The sequence below is a fragment of the Pristiophorus japonicus genome, chromosome 1 (assembly GCF_044704955.1).
Source record: "Pristiophorus japonicus isolate sPriJap1 chromosome 1, sPriJap1.hap1, whole genome shotgun sequence".
In the NCBI taxonomy this organism is placed as follows: Eukaryota; Metazoa; Chordata; class Chondrichthyes; family Pristiophoridae; genus Pristiophorus; species Pristiophorus japonicus.
This window is the reverse complement of record NC_091977.1, coordinates 229,253,112-229,279,706: the sequence shown is the minus strand read 5'-3', so window position 1 is coordinate 229,279,706 and position 26,595 is coordinate 229,253,112. Positions and strand designations below refer to the sequence as shown.

Sequence of the window (26,595 nt, the reverse complement as noted above, 5' to 3'; positions counted from 1 at the left end):
TTCAATGGAATTTAGAAGAATGAGAGGGGATCTCAGAAACATATAAAATTCTGACGGGATTGGACAGGTTAGATGCAGGAAGAATGTTCCCGATGTTTGGGAAGTCCGGAACCAGGGGTCACAGTCTAAGGATAAGTGGTAAGCCATTTAGGACCGAGATGAGGAGTAACTTCTTCACTCAGAGAATTGTGAACCTGTGGAATTCTCTACCACAGAAAGTTATCGAGGCCAATTCGTTCGATATATTCAAAAGAGAGTTAGATGTGGCCCTTACGGCTAAAGGGATCAAGGGGTATGGAGAGAAAGCAGGAATGGGGTACTGAAGTTGCATGATCAGCCATGATTGTATTGATTGGTGGTACAGGCTCGAAGGGCCAAATGGCCTACTCCTGCATCTATTTTCTATGTTTCCTCCAAAGGTTCTACAAAGGACAAAAAGAAGTAACAATTGGGGATTTACTGAGATTGTCACTTGGGTTTGAGCATAGAATCATGCAGCACAGAAGGAGGCCATTCTGCCCATCATACTGGGATTGGTATCTAGGACTGGCAACAAGAGTGTGTCTTATATCAGACCGAGTCCAACCTGTATGTGGTGGTGATGATGAAGATGAAGAAAAAGGTGAATATCTCTGTTTGGTGTGGTTTTGGAGAAAGATTCTGTTGGAAAATCTGGGGAGACTACGTCTACTCCTCCTACCTGAATCACATTCTCTGTCTGTGTACTTGAGGTTTAAGGTGTCAGCTGTGGCACAGTGGGTAGTGCTTTCGACTGAGTCAGAAGATTGTCAATTCAATTCTCACTTGAGCACAAAAATCTATGCTGCCACTCCCAGTGCAGCACTGGGGGGGTGCTGCACTGTCTAGGGTGCCATCTTTCAGCTGGGATGTTAAACTGAGGCCCCATGTGCTCTCTCTGGTGGACATCAAGATCTCATGGCCACTATTTCGAAGAAGAGCAAGGTGTCCTGGCCAATTTATAATCCACTAATTAACAGCACTAAAAACACATTATCTGTTTGTGGGAACTTGCTGTGTGCAAATTTGGTTGCCGTGTTTCCTACATGACAGCACTGATTAAACTTCAAAAGTACTTAATTGGTTATAAAGCACTTTGGAATGTTTTGAGGTCATGAAAGGCGCCATATAAAGGAAAGTCTGCCTTTTTGTTTTTCTTTCATTTATCTTTTTTTCTCTGTCTCTCTTTGTCTCTCCTCCTTTCTTTCTCTCTCTCTCTCTCTCTCTCTCTCTCTCTCTCTCTCTCTCTCTCTCTCTCTCTCATTCTATCTTTATCTTTCTGTCTTTCCTTCATTCTTTCATTCTGCCTCTTTGTCTTCCTTCCTCCCTCCCCTCTCTCCCTCCTATCCTTTCCTTGATTGTGTTGATCAATTTTCTCTCCATTTTTTGTGATGTCAGTTTCTCAAGTAGTGTCTTTGGGCCCAAGTTTCCCCAGGAGTGCTCCTATTTATTTTTTTTGGATCAACTAGTTTTTTTTTGGAGTATCTTAAAAATCGCAATTCTCCCCATTTAGTTCGCTCCAGTTTGAGTGTTAGTTCAGTTTCTTTTTGTTCTGTTTTTTTTTCAAAAGAGGGCGTTATCAGCCACATTCGCCTGTTTTGGCCATTTAAGCAAGTTTAACCAGCGAAAAGTTACTCCAAACTAACTTAGGCTAGCGTATGTGTCCATTTTTGTATGCTCAGAAAGACCTGGCGGAGACTTAAGAAATCAGTGCAGGTAGCCAGAGATAGCGCAGGGTGGGGGGGGGAGGGAAGTTAGAGGATTTTCCAAAGCACTAAACACTTTCACAATAACATTAAAGAAGCATAAGTACATTTTAAGCACTAAACAAAGCAGTACGTTTAAAGCACTAAACGAAGCACAAAACTAAGCATTCAATAACAAATAAAAAATACAAGGAAGCTGAGAGGACCTACACCAAGACTTACAAAACACAAAATGTAATCAGCAATTAATTAACAAATAAAAAAAATAGAAGGAACCCTGCACCTGAAGCACCAAGACCAAAGTAATAAGCAATCAATCAATCAATAACAAATAAAAAATAGAAGTCCTACCGTTATGTGGAGGGAGAGAGATATACCCTCTTGGTCGCGACGGGGTGCCCATTCGGCCAGGGCTAGGGGCAGTGTGCTTTGGGCCCCTTCCACACAGCCTGCAGAGATTCGGGGGCGAGGTGCTACTGCATGTGCGCACATACTCTAGCATGTGCAAAGGTCCCGGGCCTGTTTTCAGTGCCGGCACCCGGATCCACCCCCCACTGGATGTGGTACAAATCGCTGAGGCCGAAGACGTTCTGAGGAGTGGGGAGAATACCTAGGTAAGTTTTAGGCGCGGTTTTTGTTCTTAAAAAGTCGCCGCACCTCCGTGTGGGGGCAAACTTGGGCCCTTTGTTTCAAGGACTAATACTAGCTTACTCTTTGCTGAACCTGAACATGTGTTCATTCAATGTATGCATGATAATCTGGTTTTCAGCCCTTTAAAGATTCCCAGGTAATGGGCTCTGGGATTATAGCTGAAGGTAAACAGATTGTGTCTCCTGTGCTTAAGAAGAAACAGAAGAAAGCAAAATGCCAAATTTACAAGACCGGACCCATGTCAGTAAGACATGAGGTTATAATTATTTGTAACTTCCATGTGAGCTAGTCCACTCTGAATGTTTTCCCACATGACACTTCTTCATGCATGAGTCGACTAGCCCCTTTACACAAGTATTCATGCTGTACTTATCCTACAGATTGCTCCCTGTGTGCACAGTAATTGTAAACTACTTGTTTACCATTTATTTCCTGGGTGTCAGTGGCTACCACTCTCCCCTCTGAGTCAGAATGTCGTGGGTTCAAGTCGCACTCCAGAGACTGGAGCACAAAATCCAGGCTGACACCCCCAGTGCAGTACTGAGGGAGCGCTGCACTGACGGAGTTGCCGTCTTTCTGATGAGATGTTAAACTGAGGCCCTCTCAGGTGGACATAAAAGATCCCATGGCCATTATTTCGAAAAAGAGCAGGAGAGTGTTCTCTGCCAATATTTATGCCTTAACCAACATCACTTAAAAACAGATTATCCGATCATGATCTTATTGCTGACTGTGGGATCTTGATCTGTGCAAATTGGCTGCCGCATTTCCTACATTACAATAGTGACTGCATTAGAAAAGTACTTCATTGGATGTAAAGGGCTTTGAGACATCTGAAGGTGCAGAAAGGCGCTATAGAAATGCAAGTCCTTTCTTTCTATGTTAGTCTGGGACTGACAGCTTCAGAATCAACAAGTCATTTCTTGAACTGCGTGGTTCTGATGTTGGCCAATGTGTGTTGAAGGAGAAGGAAGGTGTACCAGGAATACTAAAGGCACTGTCTTTTTATGCTGTTAGCTATTTCTACAAATTAAGTTTCAATTGTAACACCAATCCTTGATTTGGGTCTGTTTCTGCTGGACTGGCCACTGACATGAGTTTCACACTCCAATACTGCTGAGTGCCATTTATCCAGCCTATAGTGTTTTCTAGAGTTGGGCGCCAGGCCCTGGAACATTGTGGCAGAGGTGCGGCGAATGAGGGTACGGGGCCCAGAAGATCCGAGGGCTCAGGGGCAGCACGGGCCAGCCCACACTGCGATATGTGTGCGCACTAGGTCTGTGCAGCAGAGCAGGTCTCCAGTCGTCCTGGATAATCCTTGCCACTGGATAAAAGCCTAGCTCTGTCAAGCCCGTGTGGTGGCTGATATGCAACGGTCACCACATGTTAAAAAAATTCACGCAAGGGCATCTTCCATCCCCTCAACTGAAGTTCAGGACTGGAACACCGGGTCCTTCATTGAAACATCTGTGAACTCTTGTGGAAGCAAGTCTTCCTCGTTCGAGGGACCGCTTATGATGATGATGATGATGATGATGGGTTCTGAATGAAGCTTCCAATACTAAGAGAGAGCTCTATTCATGGACACTTATCTGCATGCACAGCGCTCCTGTCCGATTAAATATTTTGAGTGCGCAAGCAGGAGCAACTACTCAAAATATTTGAAATAGCTCTTGTGCACATTTCTGGAGGTGCAAAGGACTCCCTCAGCACTTCTTGAACTATGTTTGGCACTGCCCACGAGATGCAAAGTGGTGTCAAACCAAAACTGGTTTTAAAGTTGTCGTCGTGATCATAGTCAAACGAGCAGTCGTGTTGGTTTTAAATTTGTAACACAGTATTATCAGTCACTCTCCTTGAAACTGTGCTGGCAATAACTTAATTGGCAGCACAACTGTTAATTCAAGGCGGCTCTGTAAACAGTTCTCTTATCAACGGGTCTTATGCATGACTCTTCAAATGAATGGGGGCCCGATACTGAGGCTTTGATTTTTTTATTAATATAATAAAATCACTGCACATAATGGGGTGTAAAAATCCCTTCTGTGTCAGGCTGTGTATGTTGGAAACCATCGATTGAACTCAACCTTTGATAACTGAGAGCTCGACTTTCCAGAGAGCCCCTCAACGCCCGATTGCCCACCTAGAAAAACCATTAACGTTTGGTAAGTAACACTAGCAAAAATTTCCACTTAAGTTAAAACTAATTCAAACGAATCGCCTGGCGAGAAAATGGATCTTGCACCATTATTCTCGGCGGTTAAGGGGAAACTAAATAAAATGGGCGATTTAAAAAAAATTTAGTCTGAGGCTGCGGTTGGGCCTAGGGAGGGGGGAGAACTTTAAAAAGAAATTCACTTTTTTTTAAAGTTATAAAACATTCCCAAGACATTTGCACCTAATTGCCATTTAAAAAAAAAATAACGAACCTTTAACTTACCTTTCTTTGCAGAGTACTCTCCTACCGCCCAAGCCCAATTTAAGCAGCTTTTACAGGGCGGCTCCCTCGGCGATCTGGACAGCCTTCTGTTGAGACAAAACTTACGCCCTGGCGATTTTCTCGGCGGTACACATCGGCGGTTTTGTCCCGGCGGGTGTTTTCAGATTTGGACCGTACCATTAAAAAAAACAAAAGGGAAACTTTTGCCGGGCGGAACAACAGCTGTACCACTGAGAAAATCGCCGAAAATGAAAGGAAAGTTTAGCCCTGAATGTGTCTCAACACAATGCACCAATTGTGCGATTTATAGAAACATAGGGCCCGAGTTTGGTGAAACCTACATTCTGCCCAAGTACTGTCCAAAGGACTGCTAAGATCCTGACGGTACTTTGGGCGAAAATTTTGTGAAAAATTGTTGGAAACACCACCCAGCAGCAAATATGGGCCTTGTACGCTGATTCTGGGTGGCAGCGGGCAGTAGGTCCCATTTTGGGCAGCAAATGCGATCCTCGTCAAATTACCTCCGAGGATAAAGTCAGACCCAGGGAGGGGGGGAACGGGGAAATTGAAATGTTTTCAAAATTTAAAAAAAAAAGCAAAAATCCTTCAGAGGACCCCATCGACCAAAATCCCTGCAAAATAAAGAGAAAACTTTTTCTGCAGGTCTTCATATTCCCGTTCAGGTAAGACCTGTCTCCACCCGGCGGTCTTTTCCGATGCCGGAGCGGAGGACCTCCCAGACCAAACTGGGAACTCAGCAGGCAGGAGGACTCTTGTGGGCGTTGCACGCCAGCGCACGGTCCCCAGCGGCGCGAGGACTTGACCAAACTCGCTCGGAGGGGAGAGCGTCCAAAAAACATACTCTGTGGCAGCTGGCGGTGTCGACCAAACTCTGGCCCATAGAAACATATAGCACAGAAGGAGGCCATTCGGCCCATCGTGCCTATGCTGGCTCTTCGGTAGAGCTATCCAGTTAGTCCCACTTCCCCCTGTTCTTTCTCAATATCCCTGCAAGTTTCTCTCCTTCAAGTCTTTATCCAATTTCCTTTTGAATGTTGCTATTGAATTTGCCTCCACCAGATCATTGCAACACGCTGCGTAAAATATGTTTCCTCGTGTCGCCTCGGGTTATTTTGCCATCTGTGATGCAGTATCAAAAGTATTGTAGCCACCCACAGCAATGTGATCTGTTTCTGGATTAGTAATCGATAAGAAATTACTTATGGCAGCAAATGGGGATAGGTTCACCTGAAGGTCAAACTTAATTATTGACAAGATAACTCCCAAACCCGCTACTTCTACCGCCTAGATGGACAAGGGCAGCAGGCACATGGGAGCACCATCACCTGCAGGTTCCCCTCCAAGTCATATAGCATCCTGACTTGGACATATGTTGATGTTCCTTCATCGTCGCTGGGTCAAAATCCTGGAATTCCCTCCTTAACAGCACTGAGAGTACCTTCACCACATGGACTGCAACGGTTCACGAAGGCAGCTCACCACCAGCTTCTCGAGGGCAATTAGGGAAGGGCAATAAATGTTGGCCTTGCCAGCGATGCCCACATCCCGTGATTGAATAGATAATAAAAAATGCTCAGTCGCTGAATGTGCTTCTTTAATTTAAACTTTTGAGTTTTTCCAAATGTAGATAGAAGACAAGCACATCAGATAAAGTAGCTATCGCACAGGCTACCTAATGCTGCATGCATAGTTCTTCACAAATTAAATAGAATATTTATGAAAAGACAGCATGACAAAGTCAGAAGGTTGTGGGTTCAAGTCCCACTCCAGGAACTTGAGTACATAAATCTAGGCTGACACTCCAGTGCAGTGCTGAGGGAGTGCTGCACTGTCAGAGGTGCCGTCTTTTGGATGAGACGTTAAACCAATGGACATAAAAGATCCCATGGCACTATTTTGAGGAAGGGCAGGGGAGTTATCTCCGGTGTCGTGGCCAATATTAATCCTTCAATCAACATAACAAAAACAGATTATTTGGTCATTATCACATTGGTGCTTGTGGGAGTTTGCTGTGTGCAAATTGGCTGCTGTGTTTCCCACATTACAACAGTGACTACACTATAAAAGTACTTGATTGGCTAAAGTGCTTTGAGACATCCGGTGGTCATAAAAGGCACTATATAAATGCAATTCCTTCCCTCCGCTTTTTCCTCCTTCTCTCTCCTTTTTCCTTCCGACGCTCCTTAAAACCTAGCAATTTGACCAAGCTTTTGGTCATCTGTCCTAATATCTCCTTATGTGGCTTAGTGTTAAATTTTGTTTGACAATCGCTCCTGTGAAGTGCCTTGGGATGAAAGGCGCTATATAAATACAAGTTGTTTTGTCGATAGTTGAACTCAGTACCATACTTATAATTGAATATTCGCCAAGTAGCCACAAGAAGGACAAATGACAGAGATGGGGTAGTGAGAGGGGGGGGGAAAGCAACCTGGCAGGGGTGGGAGAGAGAGAAACTCAAGAAAAATGGAGAGTATGATTTAAAACTAGAGCTGTTAAGAATCCCGATAAAAGCGTCATGTGATGCAAGGCACAGTAAAATAAACTCCCTGTGTGTGGTAGTACTGAACCCACACATACCAGATGAAATTACTGGATTTAATTCTGGGTTTGTGCAATTTAACTGATTTCAGCTAGGATGTTTCCATTTGATCTCAGTTAAGGATTGGGACAATCATCCATGGTTCCTGCTTCTGACGAACATTGTTCGAAAGTACATGTTCATTTTGGATGAGTTTAGAATTGGGCTTGCCTGTCATACTGTTCATGAGTGTCTGCCGTGACTCAGTGGGTAGTGCACTCGCCTTGGAGTCAGAAGGTCTTGGGTTCAAGTCCTACTTCAGAGACTTGAGCACAAAATCCAGATTGACACTCTGAGGGAGTGCTGCACTGTCTGAGATACCATCTTTCGACTGAGATGTTAAACCAAGGCCCTGTCCGCTCTCTGGACGTAAAGATCCCATGGCACTATTTCAAAAAAGAGCAAGGGAGTTCTCTCTGGTGTCATAGCCAATATTTAACCCTCAACCAACATCACCAACAAACAGATGATCTGGTCATAATCACATTGATGTTTGTGGGAGCTTGCTATGCACAAATTGGCTGCTGCATTGCCTACATTAGTAACTAAATTTCAAAAGTACGTAATTGGCTGTAATGCGCTTTGGGACGCCTGAGGTTATGAAAGGCGCTATATTAATGCAAGTTCGTTCTTTATAGTTGAATAGTTAGCTGACACTATCTGAGTAAATGGATGCAAAGTGGTTATCTGGATGTGTATATATAAAACCAATGGATCCACTGACACATGGGGGAAGAATCATTTCAATCTCGAGTATTCCTTGCATTTCTTCGCCTCTCCAAATGAAAACGGGATTGATATTTTAACATATATTTCGTGCTGGCAAGACGTGAACCATCTTGACTCTTGGCCGGGGAAAGACGTTCCCGGATGACTTATTGATGGAGCTTGTCTCCGACTGGTTTCCAGTAAGTGAAGTGGAGACTACCAATCCTCGCCAGTCCTGCACCAGTTGGGACTTGCAACAGTTCTTTGGTAAGTGAAAAATAATTAGGAAAATGATCTGACCATGGTAATCATTCATTGTGCTTCCCAGCACTGAAGTAGTTCCAGTTACCAACCATCACTAGGGTGATGCATGTTTATTTAGATAAGATATATTCATTAGCTTAGCGTTGAAATGATTCACTATATTGAGTCATAAAATATGGTTACTATAGCAACAGATTGCTGAAGCACTGATTTAGAAGGACCAATTAGAATGATTCTAGATAATTGAGGGAATTTTATCATATCCTTTTTTGAAGGGAGTGTGTTGGTCCATTTTTTACTTTTAATGCACTCTGGTAATGCTGATACTGGATTTGTTCATCTTGCAAAACTGCTTCAAGCTGCGGATTTTTGTAACCTCTCCCTCAAAATGTAGGGCAATTGAAAAATTCCAAACTGAGGTAGAGATTGTGGTTGCATAAGTGTATTAAGGAATATGGAACCAAGGTGGGTAGATGCAATTGAGGTGCAGATCAGCCACAATTTAATTAAATGGCAGCACAGGCTCGAGGGGCTGAATGGCGGTCTCCTGCTCCTGTGTAATATCCAGGAGCTTCCCTTGTATAGCGGAGCAGATTCTATATATCGGCAACAGCAATGCACAGATAATTGTGTGGTACAGTAGTTTACACGCATGCAATTGTTTGGTAGTTAGGACTTTTGTTTCTGCCCACTGTATCTGCTGCGACCGATGGGGAAGATCGATACAGACCAGTAATATGAAAACTGTATTGCTTCTGGCCTGTACAGGCAAACTTGAATGCTCAGGTAAGCTCCAGGAGAAACCATTCCTTTTGGTGGCTGCGGAAGCAGTACCTGTAATGTCACCTTGTTTACAACACTACCTCTGAAGTGGGATTGGTGTCAGTGGTAGTACTGAAACAGAAGGTCATGGATCCAAGTCCCACTATAGTGACTCGAGCTCAAAATCTACACTGACACTCCCAGTGTAATATTGAGGAAGCACTGCTGCACTGTTGGAGTTGCCATCTTTTGGATGAGACGTTAAACCGAGGCCTGTCTGCTCTCTCGGGTGGATGTAAAAGTTACCATGGCTACTATTTCGAAGAGCAGAGGAATCCTTCCTGGTGTCCTGGGCCAGTATTTATCCCTCAATCAAGATCACTGAAATAGGTGATCCAGTCATTTATCAAATTGCTTTTTGTGGGCGTTTGCTGTGCGCAAATTGTCTGTCGCGTTTTCTATTTTACAACACTGCAAAGGTGCTGTAAAGTGCTTTGGGGCATCCCGAGGTTGTGAAAAGTGCTATATCAATCTTGCTTTCCTTCTTTTCTTTTCTAATTTCTTTCCTTCTTTTCTACCTTCGTTCCTTTCTTTTTCTTTCTTTCCTTCTTCATAACTCAAAAACTGGCTTGAAATGCAAGCATCACTCATTATATAGTTTAAAAAAATGTGCTGCAGTCAGAAAGGGGGATGAATTATTAATTGCTTAGCTGGTCTTTGGCTGGGTCAGGAACTTTGAATTTCTTCAAGAAACCAATATTGCCAATAACTACAAGTATCTGAAATCTCTCTCTTTACGGCTGATGTTTTTTTCAATTGCTTAGGTTCCCTGGACCTATGTTTCCCCGGACCTATGTTTCCCCAAAGTTGATAATCGATGCAAGGAGGCACTGGAGAAGGTGCAAAAAACCAATGATACGAGAACGGAGAGGTTATAACTAACAGGAAAGAGAAGGTTGAGGGGTGACCTGATAGAGAAAGAAAGAAAAAAGATTTGCAATTATATAGCGCCTTTCACGACCACCGGATATCTCAAAGCGCTTTACAACCAATGAAGTACTTTTGGAGTGCAGTCACTGTTGTAATGGTCTTAAATGTTATGAAGTGGGTTTGATCGGGTAGACGTAGAGAAGATGTTTTCACTTGTGGGGAATCCAAAACTAAATGTAAGAGAGTCACTAATAAATCCAATAGGAAATTCATGAGACCCTTCTTTACCTAGAGAGTGGTGAGAATGTGGAACTCGCTACCACATGGAGTAGTTGAGGTGAATAGCTGCATTTAAGGGGAAGCTACATAAGTACATGAGGTAAAAAGGAATAGAGGGATATGCTGATAGGGTGAGATGAAGTAAGAAGAGTGGGAGGAGGCTCGTGTGGGGAATGGCCTGTTTCTGTACTGAAGACTCGATGTGGAATAAATATGTCATTGCACCAAAAGTGACATCAAAACTAAAGTAAAATCAACAGTTCAGTCAGAGCACAGAACAACTGTCCAAAGTACCCAAGGTTATGTTATAGCTGTACAGAACTTCAGTCAGACCCTATCTGCAGCACTGCATTCAGATTCTGGCCACCGCACCTGAGGAAGGATATATTGGCCTTGCAGGGGGTGCAGTGCAAATTCACCAGAATGATATTGGGGCTAAAAGGGTTAAAATTATGAAGACAGGTTGCACAGACTAGACTTGTATTCCCTTGGGTATAGAAGATTAAGGGGTGATCTAATTGAGGTGTTTAAGATGATTAACAGATTTGATAGGGTAGATCGAGATAAACTATTACCTCTGGTGGGGGGAGTCCAGAACAAGGGGACATAACCTTAAACTTAGAGCCACACCATTCAGGGGTGTTGTCAGGAAGCACTTCTTCACACAAAGGGTAGTGGAAATCTGGAACTCTCTTCCCCAAAAACTGAGATTGATTTTTTTTGTTAGGCAAGGGTATTAAAGGTTACGGATCCAAGGTGGGTAGATGGAATTGAGATACAGATCAGCCATGAACTAATTGAACGGGCTCAAGGGGCTGAATGGCCTCCTCCTGTTCCTATAACACTTCAGCCAGAAATAAGTTTTTATTTTAAAAGCCGCAAAGTAACTGAAAGGGAGGGGATTGGTCACGTTGTGTGAAGAGTTTCAGTTGCAACTCATTTTCATTATCTGTGATCTAAATCTGTGTTTACAGGTTGGGTACATACTTCATGCTGTTGTTGCTACGCTGGAAGTAATCCTACTGAGTTAAGATTTAAAGTTGAGATGAATGTGCGTGGGGGTGGGTAAAACTTTGAAGTAAAGAAAAATTCAAAACCATCCGTTTTGGTTCTGCAAAGTATTATTGGAGTTAAAACTGGTTTGGTTGTTTCATTTCTCGCAGAACCTGGAGTTAGTGCAGATAGTAGCTAAGCATTAGAAGTGATACCCCATCTGCTCCTTCAGGTGGATGTAAAAGATCCCATGGCACTACTTTGAAGAGCAGGGACGTTCTGTTTCCCATTTCCTGGGGTGAGTTTATTGGCGTTGGGGGTTAAGGTGTGATGGTTATATCTCTCTCATTCAGGTTATAAAAATTACACCAACACAAAACGACAGTGGGGCATAAGTCAGTCCTTTATACTTTGAAGGGCCTTTCGGTGGTTGAAGGCCACTACTTCTGCATTGCTGAAATTGTGATCATTCTAACGTCAAAGTTCTGCAAGCCACGGCCGATGCAAATAAGAATTACAGTAACAGCATGAACAAGCATGTAATTGTGGCTTGCCAGGCCTTTCTGTGGCATTGTTGAGGCATATGGGGCTCTGTATCTGATTACATGAATATCATTTGATGCTAATAACAAAGGAAGCTGGCATCTGTGAACCTGGGTCATTTTCCGTTGAGCCGAAGGATGCAAGCGTATTGTTTGAAGATCAGTCTCCTTTGACCAGAGGCTGCTGTTTTGAAGCAGACCATTTCGATTTGTACAACTGACCCAAAAAGATTGGCCAAAGATGAAAAGTACCATTCTGAAAAGCCAAGCTGATTGCAGGTTTTTTTGTTCTATGGGCCTGCTCTCACTGAATCATTCATTGTATTTGTACTTTGGCACTGTATGCTACTCAGCCTTTTGATTCTTCACAGAAGTTACACATCCGTGAACACTGGCAGCATGAGGTGTACTTGCCAATTCTTTTTTTTCATAAAATTATTCGTGAAAAACTTCCCTTCACCTCCCCTCAAGCGTTTGCCTGACCTCCTCGGGTACGCCCTTTTGTTTAGAAATTGTGTTAATTACATCGAATTTACAGCACAGAAATGGGTTATTCGACCCAACTGGTCCCTGCCAGTGTTGTGCTCCACACGAGCTTCCTCCCACCCTACTTCATCTTACACCAACAGCATATCCTTCTATTCCTTTCTTCCTCCTATATTTATCTAGCTTCCCCTTAAAGGCATCTATGCTGCTGTACTTGGGAACTATAAAACAGTCCCTGCTAGTCACACACTCTACAACAGTAAGTTCTGACTGAAAGTGATGTACAAGTGTAAATATTCCAAAACTTGTGATTGGGTAAGTAATATCCTTTGGGCAGATGAGCAAGTTACTGCTCCAACAAACTATGACATGTTACTACACTATATGGGGCATATGGTGTTTATGCTGTCATGGCCAGACAAGGGTCTCTAGCGAGGAGCTGAAATTTCCTACCCTCTCTCCTGTGTTTTCTGTGTTGACATTGTGCTAGTTAATCATGGTAAATATCTGGAAGTGGGATTCTCCCAGCATTCCAGCATTCATAATAATGAGAGGCCTAAATAACAGATATAGAGATGAGCAGGTGAGTGTTTTCCTCAAGCACCAATAATTTGCATTTATATAGTGCCTTTAACATAATAACTTTTCCCAAGGCGTTTCACAGGAGCAATTATCAGACAAAATTTTGATAGTAAAATAAACACTAAGTTTTGTCTTTCCTTTGCTCCTGGTGTCACTATAGTAAGTCAGAGTAAGCAGCCAGTAACTTGGAAGCTGCATAATCCTTTCACTGCTAAGTATCAGCCATGGCTCAGTGGATTGCACAATTGCCTCTGAGTCAGAGGGTCAAGGGTTCAAGCTCCACTCCAGAAACTTGAGCACAAAATCTAGCATGCAGCTTCAGTGCGTTACAATCCTTCGCCCTCGCCCCTCCCTATCTCTGTAACCTCCTCCAGCCCAAGAACCCTCCAAGATCTCTGCACACCTCCAATTTTGGCCTCTTGTGCATCCCCTACTTTAATTGCTCCACCATTGGATGTCAGAAGAATGGGAGGTGATCTTATCGAAACATATAAGATAATGAAGAGGCTCGACAAGGTGGATGCAGAGAGAATATTTTCACTCATAGGGGAAACTAAAACTAGGGGACATAGTTTCAGAATAAGGGGCCGCCCATTTAAAACTGAGATGAAGAGGAATTTCTTCTCTTTGAGGGTTGTAAATCTGTGGAATTCTCTGCCACAGAGCTGTGGAGGCTGGGTCATTGAATATATTTAAGGCGGAGATAGACACATTTTTAAATGATAAGGGAGTAAAGGGTTATGGGGAGCAGGCAGGGAAGTGGAGCTGACTCCATGATCAGGTAAGCCATGATATTAAATGGCAGAGCAGGCTTGAGCGGCCAAATGGCCTAATCCTGCTCCTATTTCTTATGTTCTTATTGGCGGCTGTGCCTTCAGCTGCCTATGCCCTAAGCTCTGGAATTCCCTCCATAAGTCTCTTTGCCTCTCTACCCCTCTCTCCTTTAAGATACCCCTTAAAAGCTACCACTTTGACCAAGCCTAATATCCCAATATCTCCTTATGTGGCTTGGTGTCGAATTTAGTTTGATAACGTTCCTGTGAAGTGTCTTGGGACGTTTTACTATGTTGAACGTCCTGTCTTTTCGATGGACTTTAAACTAAGTTCCTGTCTGCCTGCCTGCTCAGGTGAACATAAAAGTTCTAAGGGCACAATTCAAAGCAGATTAGTGATGTTCTACTGGTGCCCTGGAAAACATTTATTCTTCAACCAACATCACTTTTTAAAAAAAAACTAACACCGATCATCTGGTCATTTATCTCAACTGTTTTTGGTGACCTTGCTATGTACAAATTGGGTGTGTCATTTCCCTACAGTGACCACACTTCCAAAGTACTTCATTGGCTGCAAAGCACTTTGGGACATCCCAAGCTCGCAAATGGTGCTACAGAAATCCAAGTGCTTTCTATATCTGGGACTGATGCACTATATTTCTGATTGTTGTATGAATTACATTTAATCTTTAGACTTAACAAGAGAAAGCAAAATCAAACATCACTTGCAATAAATAGCTGTGAACATAATCCAGTTACTTTATGTAAGCACCATTCCCCAAGTTTTAGCTTGGATTAGCCATGTCCATTAAGCTTAGCAGCAGGTGCCGGATTTGCTTAGTGAATAATTTGGCTTTGGTATAATAAGCACAATCGATCTTAATCGAATTAGTAGTCGTTTATCTGGGGTTCAGTTAATGGCAGCATTGCTAATAGTCTGGAGCAGCTTGTTTGCCCATTCACCACCTTAGTTGTGCCTTGCCAGTGGTTGGGGAGATCATTCCTCCCTCTGTCCGTTTCTCCTCAAAATAAGTTACCCATCCATTTATTATATAGTTAAAAAAAAAACCCTCCCAACCATAAAATATTGGTGACCTCCGGGTCATAACCGTTGTTGATGGCTCGGAACTTCTTTTGTTAAATATCATGTCAATAGGAAAAAAGATTTGCATTTAGATAGTATCTTTCATGACCTGGGCATATCCCAAAGGGCTTTACAAGCAATGAAGTACTTTTTGAAGTGAATAGAGGTTGGGGGAAGGAGGAATCTTTGGGCAGGACACTAGGACAATTTTCTACTCATCTTTCCATAGACAGGACCTCTGCTTCATGTCTAATCCAAAAGGCCAGCAGTTCCAAACAACACACCTCTCCGACAGAATGTAGGGAAATACAGCAGCCAATTTGCGCACAGCAAGGTCCCACAAACAGCAATGTGATAACGACCAGATCATCTGTTTTCTAATGATTTTGGTTGAGGAATAAATGTTGGCCAGGACATTCTTCAAATAGTGCCATAGGATTGTTTATGCCCACCCGAGAGGGCAGACAGATTAATGTCTCATTTGAAATACAGCACCTCCGACAGCGGAGCACTTTCTCAGTACTGCGCTGGGGCGAGTCAGCCTATGTTTTGTGCTCAGTCTCTGGAGCGGGGACTTGAGCCCATGACCTTCTGATTCAGAGGCAAGAGATGCTAGCCACCGAGCCACGGCAGACAGTAGAAGGATCTCTCATAGATTGATTCAGTTTTGGTAGCACTCTTTCTGGGTTTGAGCACCACACTGGGTTTTGAGCAGGTAACCTAGGTCAATAGCCCCATATAGTACTGTCGGAGAGGTGTGTTGTTTGGAACTGCTGTCCTTTGGATTAGACATGAAGCAGAGGTCCTGTCTATGGAAAGTAGAAAATTGTCCGAGTGTCCTGCCCAAAGATTCCTCCTTTTCCCAATCTCCATCAACCCCATCCACCATCTTAAACATTCAATCCCTGCAAAATGGCTGCAGCATGTACCATCTACAACATGCATTGCAGCAACTCACCAAGGCTTCTTCGACAGCACCTCCCAAACCCACAATCTTTACCGCCGAGAAGGACAAGGTGGAGGGCAGGCACATGGGAACACCACCAATTATAAGTTCCCCTCCAAGTCTCACACCATCCTGACTTGGAAATATATCACCATTCCTTCATCGTCACTGGGTCAAAATCCTGGAACTCCCTTGCTAACAGCGCTGTTAAAGTACCTTCGCCACATGGACTACAAATTGGGTTGGGCAATAAATGCTGGCCTTACCAGTGGCACCCACATCCAATGAATGAATTAAAAACAGTAGAATAACTGGGTATTTATTACCTTGCAGTTTGTGGGATGTTGATGGTGCAGCAATGATTATTTGCCTGCATATTAAGTCACTGCATTTCAATAAGTATAAAATGCTTTGAGACATTTCAACATGAAAAACATTGTAGAAATGCAAGTATTATTACTTGTAAATATCCTGCTGAGCATGTCAGGTGAGTGTAAAGTGGGACAGAAAGTTAGTTCTTGTGACGGGGCACATGTCCCTAGTGGATATATTTAGAGATGAGACTATAGGTACTTTTATATTGCTCTTTTCAATTTTATCTGGATCTACAAATTTGTTCCCAGTCTACGTAAACCAGATTTAACAGCATGAATGTTGGAAGCCATCTCACTGATGCAGGCCCCACTGAATCTTAAAATTTTAAAATTCTCGTCCTTGAGTTCAAATCCCTGTTTTTGGTCACGTGTCCTTATATCTCCTAATATGGCTTGGTGACACATTTTGTTTAACACTTTTCTAAAGTGCATTGGGACGTTTTACTATGTTGAAGGCGCTATATAAATGCAAGTTGTTGTTGAATCTGACTTAAAAGACCAATATAAAAAGCCCAATAATTATAGTTCAGTGGTAGAAAATGTGGTAAAATTACAACACCTTGGTGAGAAATATTAATCACATTCTGCAGGGTAGTGAAGGCTATGACACATTAGCATAAGTAATTTTACACTTTCCTCAATTAAACAAAATAAAATCTGTTTAGTGTCTTGAAGTTTTATACTCTCCTAATTTAATACCCTTTCATTTAATTCTGTTATGTCGTGTGCTCCATCGTGCCAATGGATCTGGATTTGGCTCGAGTTTGAGGTACATAGAATTACATAGATTTTTGCTATTCTATATAAATTCTATCAAAATCAGTCTTGAAATTTTCAATTGACCCCCAGCCTCAACAGCTTTTTGGGGGAAGAGTTCTAGATTTCCACTACCCTTTGTGTGAAGAAATGCTTCTTGACATCATCCCTCAACGTCCTAGCTCTAATTTTAAGGTTATTGTGGAGTGGAGTGGAGTGGAGTGGAGTGGAGTGGAGTGGAGTGGAGTGGGCCATCATAGTGTGGGGCAGGTTTGATGGATGCCATTTTGTATGTTTGTATATAGCATTATTGCAGGTGAATTTGGGATTCCCTTAAGTCTACCAACTAATGACTCTTGAGCATTGAATTAATGTCTGTAATTCGCTATTAATGTGTGTGAGCTATTTGTCATAAAGTATATGCAATTGTTTTAAATTCCATTGCTCAATTAAAATTAATATTTTATGCACAGTAACAGGTGTGGGTTAGAATGTAAAAATTTACTTGCAATTATAGTCATCAAATTAATTGCACTTGCTATTGCAGAGAGATTGAATAGTACAAATTTATGCAAATACATTATTTAAATGGCTGGATTCACTGAACAGTTTGATTAGCTTTACATAGCATCACAGTTCATATATTCAAGCTTGAAAACGATCATTGGCATTTGTATTGAACTATTCCATTCAGATGGATCAGCAGCTGATGGCAAAAGATTCATTTCTGTTCCACCCGAATGTTTAAGACCATTTATTAGGGGCTTCCAAATGGCATCTCTATATAAACTGTTTGAATTGGTAACTTCTAACAGAAATGGAGAGACGGGATGGAGTGCAAGAAAGCTGTGCCAGAGTGGAAAGGTGAGGTTGGTCCATGGTACTCCATTATGGGAGCAACCACCCCATCTTGATCACTAGAAGGTGATATAACCTGTAATAGAGCAATCGGTTCGACATAAGAGGACCCGATTAAAGGTCTTTAATAAGCCTAGCCGATCTCTTGTCGTGCTGCTCCTGGAGAGGTAAGTGGATGCAGCAATTTATAACACAAGGTGTGTCATCAACAAAGTGTGACAGAAAATGTTAACAGTTTTTAACCAAGTGCAAAGGCAAGGAAAGGGGGAGGTCTGTGATAGGGTGAAAAGCAGGAGTGATTAAATAACAAAAGGAATGATGGTGCAAGACAAAAGAAAGAAAAGAAAGACTTGCATTTATATTGCGCCTTTCATGACCACCGGACGTCTCAAAGCGCTTTGCAGCCAAGGAGGTACTTTTTGGAGTGTAGTCACTGTTGTAATGTAGAAAACGTGGCAGCCAATTTACGCAAAGCAAGCTTCCACAGGCAGCAATGTGATAATGACCAGATAATCTGTTTTTCTTACGTTGATTGAGGGATAAATTATTGGCCAGGACACCAGGGATAACTCCCCTGCTCTTCTTCGAAATAGTGCCATGAGATCTTTTACATCCACCCGAGAGCACGACTGGGTCTCGGTTTAATTGTCTCATCCGAAAGGTGACACCTTCGGCAGTGCAGCACTCCCTCAACACTGCACTGGAGTGTCAGCCTAGATTTATGTGCTCAAGTCCCTGGAGTGGGAGTTAAACTCACAACCTTCTGACTCCGAGGTGAGTGTGCTAAACACTGAGCCACAGCTGACACTAAAAGGGATTGATAATGGGACCAGTACAGAAACAAAAAAATGGATGCAGAGGAGGTGTAAGTGGCAACAGCACAAAATGGGAACAGTGATTGTGAACTGTTTAAGACAGATCATGTATTGCAAATTGTGATAAATGGTTGGAGAGGGGATGATACCCCACCTTGATGTTTGCACCTGTTCAGATTGTGTTCCAGAAAGGTTTTTTTAGAAGTCTGGTTCAGTGCTGAATACACATCTTTAAATTTTTTGTTTTAAACACAAACCGGTTCTTTTGTAAATCCTGCACTGACACTAAATATCTGACTGTTTGATATCCCTAAACGTCAAATGTATTTGTCCCCAAACATCCAACTGTCACCAGCACGGGGTCCAATCGGAAACTCGACTTGTGCACAGAGGGCAAGGCAGATCTTGTACAATCGCAACAATGTGAAAACTATTTGATTGTCTTATAGTCTGAATCTGAAACTATAGTAGATAGCAGTACCCATCTTGGATGAAGGGCTCACCGACACGTGATAATTTGGATTGTAATTACACTGCGACTTTGACATAAAGTGGTTCTGATGCACATTAAAACAAAACTGGTAGCATAACTCAATCGTCGGTTGACTCCCAAGCACGCTATAATCATCAGGTGTGTAGAATTCTAGCACAGAAGGAGGCCATTCGGCCCATCGTGCTTGTGCGGGCTCTTTGAAAGAGCTGTCCAATTAGTCCCACTCCCTTGCTCTTTCCCCATAGCCCTGCAATTTTTTCTCTCCAAGTATATCCCCAATACCCTTTTGAAAGTTGCTATTGAATTTGCTTCCACCGCCCTTTCAGGCAGCGCATTCCAGATCACAGGAATTCGCTGCCCAAAACAAATTTGCTTCATCTCCACCCGCCCCCCCTACACCCCCCCCCCCCCCCCCCGGCCCCCGATACTTCAGCCAGTTATCCTAAATCCGTGTCCCCTGGTTACTGACCCTTCTGCCATACATGTCTATATGTTATAAATAACTCTCCATGTAAAATTTAAAAGATCGCGACTGCTGCCAACGAATTAGTTGTGCATGTGCAGTTCCAGTGTTTTCTTGTTTGTTGCTGGACTTTCCAAAATGAAGAATAAATAAGCAGATTTAGAGAATTCTGTTAGAAGAATTTTAAATAAAATTCAAACTGACTTTATTTTTTTTTAATTGTTTTGTCCTACGAGACAGCGGTTCTTAAACTGGAAAAATCACCATTTACATTAACTAAACCTAGTAACATTAATGAACTTTATTTGTGATTTTTAGATCCTCCGTCTGTTGTGGTGAAGGTTATTTTTAAAATTTTGGATCTGACCGTTACGCGCAGAATGGTTCTGCGCAGCTTCTGGTTTGTTGGTCGGGGTTATTCCGTATTTAAAATGTGTCAGCTGTGGCTCAGTGGGTAGCACTCTCACCTCCGAGTCAGAGGATTGTGGGTTCAAGTCCCACTCCAGAGACTTGAGCACAAAAATCTAGGCTGACACTCCAATGCTGTACTGAGGGAGTGCTGCACTGTCAGAGGTGCCGTCTTTTGGATGAGATTTTAAACTGAAATCCTGTCTGCTCTCTCTGATGGATGTGAAAGTTCCCATGGCACTATTTGGAAGAAGAGTAGGGGAGTTATTCTCGGTACCCTGGCCAATATTTATCCTTCAATCAACATAATTAAAAAAAAACAGATTATCTGGTCATTATCATGTTGCTGTTTGTGGTAGCTTGCTGTGTGCAAATTGACTGCTACGTTTCCATATTACAACTGTGACTATACTTCAAAAGTACTTAATTGGCTATGAAATGCTTTAAGATGTTCTGAGGTCATGAAAGGTGCTATATAAATGCATGGCTTTCTTTCTAAAAAGTGAGAGTCCCTCTAAGTATGCACGGATTGCTGTATAGCTTCAGCCTTAGTAAAGAGGTTGTTTCAGGAAATAAAATCAAAATTGGTAAACTTCATAATACACAGCTGGTTCGAACTAATGAAGGCCCACACCTGCAGTGCTAATCTTTGCTCATCAACATCATCATAGGCAGTCCCTCGAAATCGAGGGAAGACTTGCTTCCACTCTAAAAGTGAGTTCTTAGGTGACTGAACAGTCCAATACGGAAATTACAGTCTGTCACAGGTGGGACAGACGGTCGTCGAAGGAACACTTGTTTCCTGCATGCTCTCGGCGACAAGACTCGAGGTGCTCAGCACCCTCCCGGATGATCTTCCTCAAATTAGGGCGGTCTTTGGCCAGGGACTCCCAGGTGTTGATGGGAATGTTGCATTTTATCAAGGAGGCTTTGAGGGTGTCCTTGAAACGTTTCCTCTGCCCACCTGCGGCTCACTTGCCATGTAGGAGTTCCAAGTAGAGCGCTTGCTTTGGGAGTCTTGTGTCAGGCATGCGAACAATGTGGCCTGCCCAACGGAGCTGGTCGAGTATGGTAAGTGCTTTGATGCTGGGGATGTTGGCCTGATCGAGGACACGAACCTTTGTGCGTCTGTCCTCCCAGGGGATTTGCAAGATCTTGCAGAGACATCGTTGGTGGTATTTCTCCAGCGATTTGAGGTGTCTACTGTATATGGTCCACATCTCTGAGCCATACAGGAGGGTGGGTATCACCACAGCCCAGTAGACCATGAGCTTGGTGCCAGATTTGAAGGTTTGATCTTCGAGCACTCACTTCCTCAGGCGACTGGCTGCGCTGCCGCACTGGAGGTGGTGTTGAACCTTATCGTTTATGTCTGCCCTTACTGATAATAGGCTCCCAAGGTATGGAAAGTGGTCCACGTTGTCCAGGGCTGTGCCATGGATCTTGATGACTGGGGGGCTGTGCTGTGTGGTGGGGTCAGGTTGGTGGAGGATCTTTGTCTTATGGATGTTTGTAAGGCCCGTGCTTTTGTACACCATGTTGACGATGGCTTGGAGTTCAGTCTCTGTGCTCAGACGCAAGCGTCGTCCGCGTACTGTAGTTCGACAACAGAGGTTGGGACGGTCTTGGATCTGGTCTGGACCACCGCCTAATCTTTGCTCATTGAAATATTGACTCACTTGCCGTGCATTGCCAGTATTTTCTGGCTAGATTTCTGATTTCCAGCATTTAACATATTTTCAGTGAGATTGTCATACAGATCCAGAATAACCAGTGTTAAAGACTTGGCCATGTTTGTGTTTTTATGATTTCCAAAAAAAAATGACAAATGAATCTTGGGGGAAATTGCTAGGTCTTGTTTTTACTGGAATACACAACATTCCCTTTCATGTTACTTTTTCTTGAACAAGGCGAGGTAGAGTTTTATTCAGTCTTGAGTTGAAAACTTGTCTCGACAGGAACGAATGTGAAATCACAATTTGCTCGGTGCTTCAGCCAATGTAATGGCAGTACAGCATGTAACTGTCTGGCATTTTGTACTCTTGTCACTACCTCTGGAACGTTTCCAGTATTCCCCAGCCCTCCCTCTCTGACATTTATCACGATTTATTTTCTGACAGAACAATGGCACAGCAGTAAATACAGGTACTTACACCTCCGATACATGCCTCTGAGCTGAGGTGTAGTTCAACACTGAATTATGCAGTAACATAAAGGTAGAACTTGGTACCTGCAATATCGACAGCTAAAGCGTTTGAGAGCAGCATATGACGACAAGAATTGACTTGCCCAAACCAGATTATTTTATACTTAACTTTAGAACATATTCTTAATCTGAGAAATCAATCACCTTTTCTTTAGTGCATGCCTTCAGCTGCCTTGGCCCTAAGCTCTGGAATTCCCTCCCTAAACCTCTCTACCTCTTTACCTCTCTTTCTGCCTTTAAGACGCCCCTTCAAATCTACTTCTTTGACAAAGCTTTTGGTCGCCTGCCCTAATTTTTCCTTGCGTGGCTCGATGTCAAATTTTGTTTGATAACACTCCTGTGATGTGCCTTTGGGGCATTTTTACTATGTTAAAGATGATGTATAAATACAGGTGGTCTGGTTGTTGTTGTTAGCTGCTGAAATTGTTCCATACACAGCTTGTTGCAGTGCTATTGTGCCCCATATGTTGACTGATTGCAAGGTATTTGCCTGTCCTAACTATGGAAGCAACTTAAGCTGCTGAATGCAAGTTAGTAGAGACATTTCGAAATATTCTTTTGATGTATGAAGCTTTAATACTATTTGATACTACAGGTATTCAAATTAAATTAATACTGAGCATTATTGCTCAAAGAAATATTTAAGTCTAAGTATAACTGAAAATGATAGATATATTCAGCATTGTCAATGTTCTCACATAACACAGAAGCAACACAAATAGCACAGACCCATCAGCCGCCAATCTTATGATAGAATCAAATGTCATTTTTGTATTTTTGGCATTTTGGTATATTCATCATTTTGATTCATCTCTGTATTCATTTTTATTTAATATCTCGGTTTATCAGACAGTCTTAACATGATGAAGAGGAAGCTAGATGAGTACATCAGGGCGAAAAGTAGGGTGGGAGGAGGCTTGTGTGGAGCATGGACCAGTTGGGCCAAATGGCTTGCTTCTGTGCTGTTAAATGCTCTCTAATTCTGTAAGCATTATTGAAGAATAAGAGATTGCCTACTTTGTTTGATCGTTCCTTTTCTTTCAGTGTCTAATATCCTTCACAACTAAGCTCCCATCCTCCTCAGACTTAGCAACAACAACTTGCATTTATTTAGCACCTTTTAGCGTAGTAAAATACCCCAAGGTGCTTCACAGGAGGATTATCAAACAAAATTGGACACCGAGCCACATAACGAGATACTCAGGCAGATGACCAAAAGTTTGGTCAAAGAGGTAGGTTTTAAGGAGCGCCTTAAAGGAGGAGAGAGAGGTGGAGAGGTTTAGAGAGGGAATTCAAGAGCTTAGAGCCTTGGCAGCTGAAGGCACGGCCACCAATGGTGGAACGATTAAAATTGGGGGATGCGCAAGAGGCCAGAAGTGGAGGAGTGCAGATACATCGGAGGGTTGTGCTGGAGGAGGTTACAGAGATAGGGAGGGGCGAGGCCATGGACGGATTTGAAGACCAGGATAAGAATTATGACATACCCACCGAGAAACTACTGTTGTTATAAACACTCTTGTTTGAGTGCTGCAAGCATTAATCTCCTCGCATTGCTGACCATAAAATCATTTCTTCATTATAATGTCCCCTTCACCGTACTTCCATGTTGCTGCCCTAGAGTTTGTGAGGGGTGCCATAGTTGTTATGAGAATGGGGGAAATCACTTGACCTCTACAAGGATGAGGTTCAAATGGTCTCTATTCAAAATTCTTAAAGGATCATCTCCCCTTAAGTTGCTTCCCTTTTGTCGTAATGTTTCCTGGTACATGAACTCCACATACATTTGAGTATTTGTGGGGCAGCTAATAATGCAGCAATGAGTCTGGTTTGGTTTGGTATGGAAGACTTTTAAAATATGTTGAATTTTTTTGTAGTTGCACATGAAGTAAACTGCAATCATTCAAAAAGAAAACTTAGCCCCAATAACAGCAACTTTCATTTATACAGCGCCTTTAACATAGTGAAACATCCCAGGGCGCTTCGGAAGCGATATCAGACAAAATTTGATGCCGAGCCACAAGGTATTAGGACAGGTAACCAAAAGCTTGGCCTGAAAGTAGTAGTTTTTAAAGGAGTGTCTTAAAGGAGGAGCGAGAGGCAGAGAGGTTTAGGGAGAGAATTCCAGAGCTTGGAACCTAACCTCCACAGCTGTGTTTTTTTGCCGTGGTTACCCTCTGATATCTGAGCTCGGAAAGGTGTTCAGCAAAACGTTTTTCTAATTTGTCTACAATCACATGATCCAGTAACCGTACATTGCATGAAAAAGCATTGCAACATCAACGTGATGAAAATGACACTGGGCTCTTCACTCCTACCTAAGCAAATAGGAAAGTTGCAAAGCATATCCTTGTGAAGACTGTCCCTTTAATATTGGTCATCAGGATGAGTGTTTGAGCCTTTTAAGATGCTCGATAACAATCCTCTCTAACGGCATCTCATTCTATGAGACTTATTCAGCTCTCGCTTTCTTTCTCAAACATTTTCCTTTTGTATGTAAACATTTTCTAACGAATGCAAACTTGGTAACTCTACAGCGAGTGCAATTTACCACGTTGTTGTTATTGATCCTGAGCTTACCTGGTGCTTGAGGACTATTTCCAGGAAAGCTTTTAACATGTAGCCGCACAAAGCAGTGTGGGTCAGTACCCGCACACTGAGCTTCTGGTTCAAGTCCCATCACCTGGGCAATTACAAAGTGGAGGTGTGGCATTTACCCACAGTAATTCCATGAAACTGCAAGTTGTCTATTTTTAATGGAGCTCTTCCGATGGCTTAAAAACAAACTGCTGGAAATGCTCAGCCAGTCAGGCAGCATCTGTGGCGAGAGCAGCAGAGTTAACGTTTCAGGTCGATGACCCTTCATCAGAACTGGCAAAGGTTAGGGATGTAACAGACTTGATGGATTCTGAGACAGCCTTGCCTCTTAATAGAGTTCCCTTGCTTTCTTTCACTGAACAACGCTGAGTTCTAGATTTGACAACATCTTTCCGCTGAGTGCGCGGTGAACGTGTCTAGGGCCCCAGGTAAAGATAAAGTGGGCTTCAAGTAGTTTCCAGCTGTATCAGAATTAACAATCCTTCAGTTACCATAAACTAACTGCAAACTCTTCATTGTCTGAAGATCTTAAAGCTTGGACTCTCTCTTCGTGGCTGTTATTATTTATATTATAGAAAGAAAGATCTTGCATTTCTATAGCGCCTTTCACAACCTCTGGACATCTCAAATCACTTTACTGCCAATGAAGTACTTTTGAAATGTAGTCACTGTTGTAATGCAGGAAATGTGGCAGCCAACTTGTGCACAACAAGCAATGTGATCATGACCAGATAATCTGTTTTAGTGATTGTCAGTTGAGGGATAAATTTTGACCAGGACATTAGGGAGAACTCCCCTGCTCTTCTAGATAATGCCGTGGGATCTTTTACATCCACCTGAGCGGGCAGACTGGGCCTTGATTTAATTAATTCAGAAGAATGAAAGGTGATCTTATCGAAACGTATAAGATTATGAGGAGGCTTGATCGGTGGATGCAGAGAGGATGTTTACACTGATGGGGGAGACCAGAACTAGGGGGCATAATCTTAGAATAAGGGGCCACCCATTTAAAACTGAGATGAGGAGACATTTTTTCTCTGAGGGTTGTAAATCTGTGGAATTCGCTGCCTCAGAGAGCTGTGGAAGTCGGGATATTGAATAAATTTAAGACCGAGATAGACAGTTTCTTAACCGTTAAAGGGTTATGGGGAGTGGGCAGGGAAGTGGACCTGAGTCCATGATCGGATCAGCCATGATCATGTTGAATGGCGGAGCAGGCTCGAGGGGCTGTATGGCCTATTCCTGCTCCTATTTCTTATGTTCTTGTATTTCATCTGAAAGACGGCATCTCTGACAGTGCAGCACTCCCTCAGCACTGCACTGGAGTGTCGGCCTGGATTTTGTGCTCAAGCCTCTGGTAGAAGTGAACTTTGTTTCTTTCACACTGCGAAGAGAGCAATGATAACACACTACTGCTGGAGCTGTATCTGTTTACATGTCCTCCAGCTCATGTCAAATATATTTAATACCATTGAACTTGCAACATTTATTTCTTTGAATCGATTTTGTCTTGTGGCATGTTCGGGCATGGTACAATGCTGTTGAAATTTTGAGCTTGCTGGTTTGCCACAGGATTTGTACTTTTTGTATGAATTATATAGTCTTAAACCAATGAGAAATTAGTAACCTTGATCACTGAAGTACATGTGACCTACGTGGTGATGGCTATAAAATGTTTTTGGTAACAAGCTCTCCATTACTGTGAAAGCTGATATTTTGCTTCTATAAGCATCAGTGACTGGTATCGTAGGCTCCAGATGTCAGGCTTGGCAACCTTTAGAGAACTGGTAACTGAAAAGGGAGGGGCGAAGGGGAGGTGGGAAGGAGAGATTCACATTTCCCCCTTCAGGCAAATAAGAGTTCA

General features: G+C 42.7%; 1 protein-coding gene across 4 annotated transcripts in view; it reads left to right on the top strand.

The window, feature by feature from the left end:
• Positions 1 to 26,595, top strand: part of LOC139268821 (coronin-2B-like) — a 204,173-nt gene that overhangs the window by 86,773 nt on the left and 90,805 nt on the right. The window lies entirely within an intron of this gene.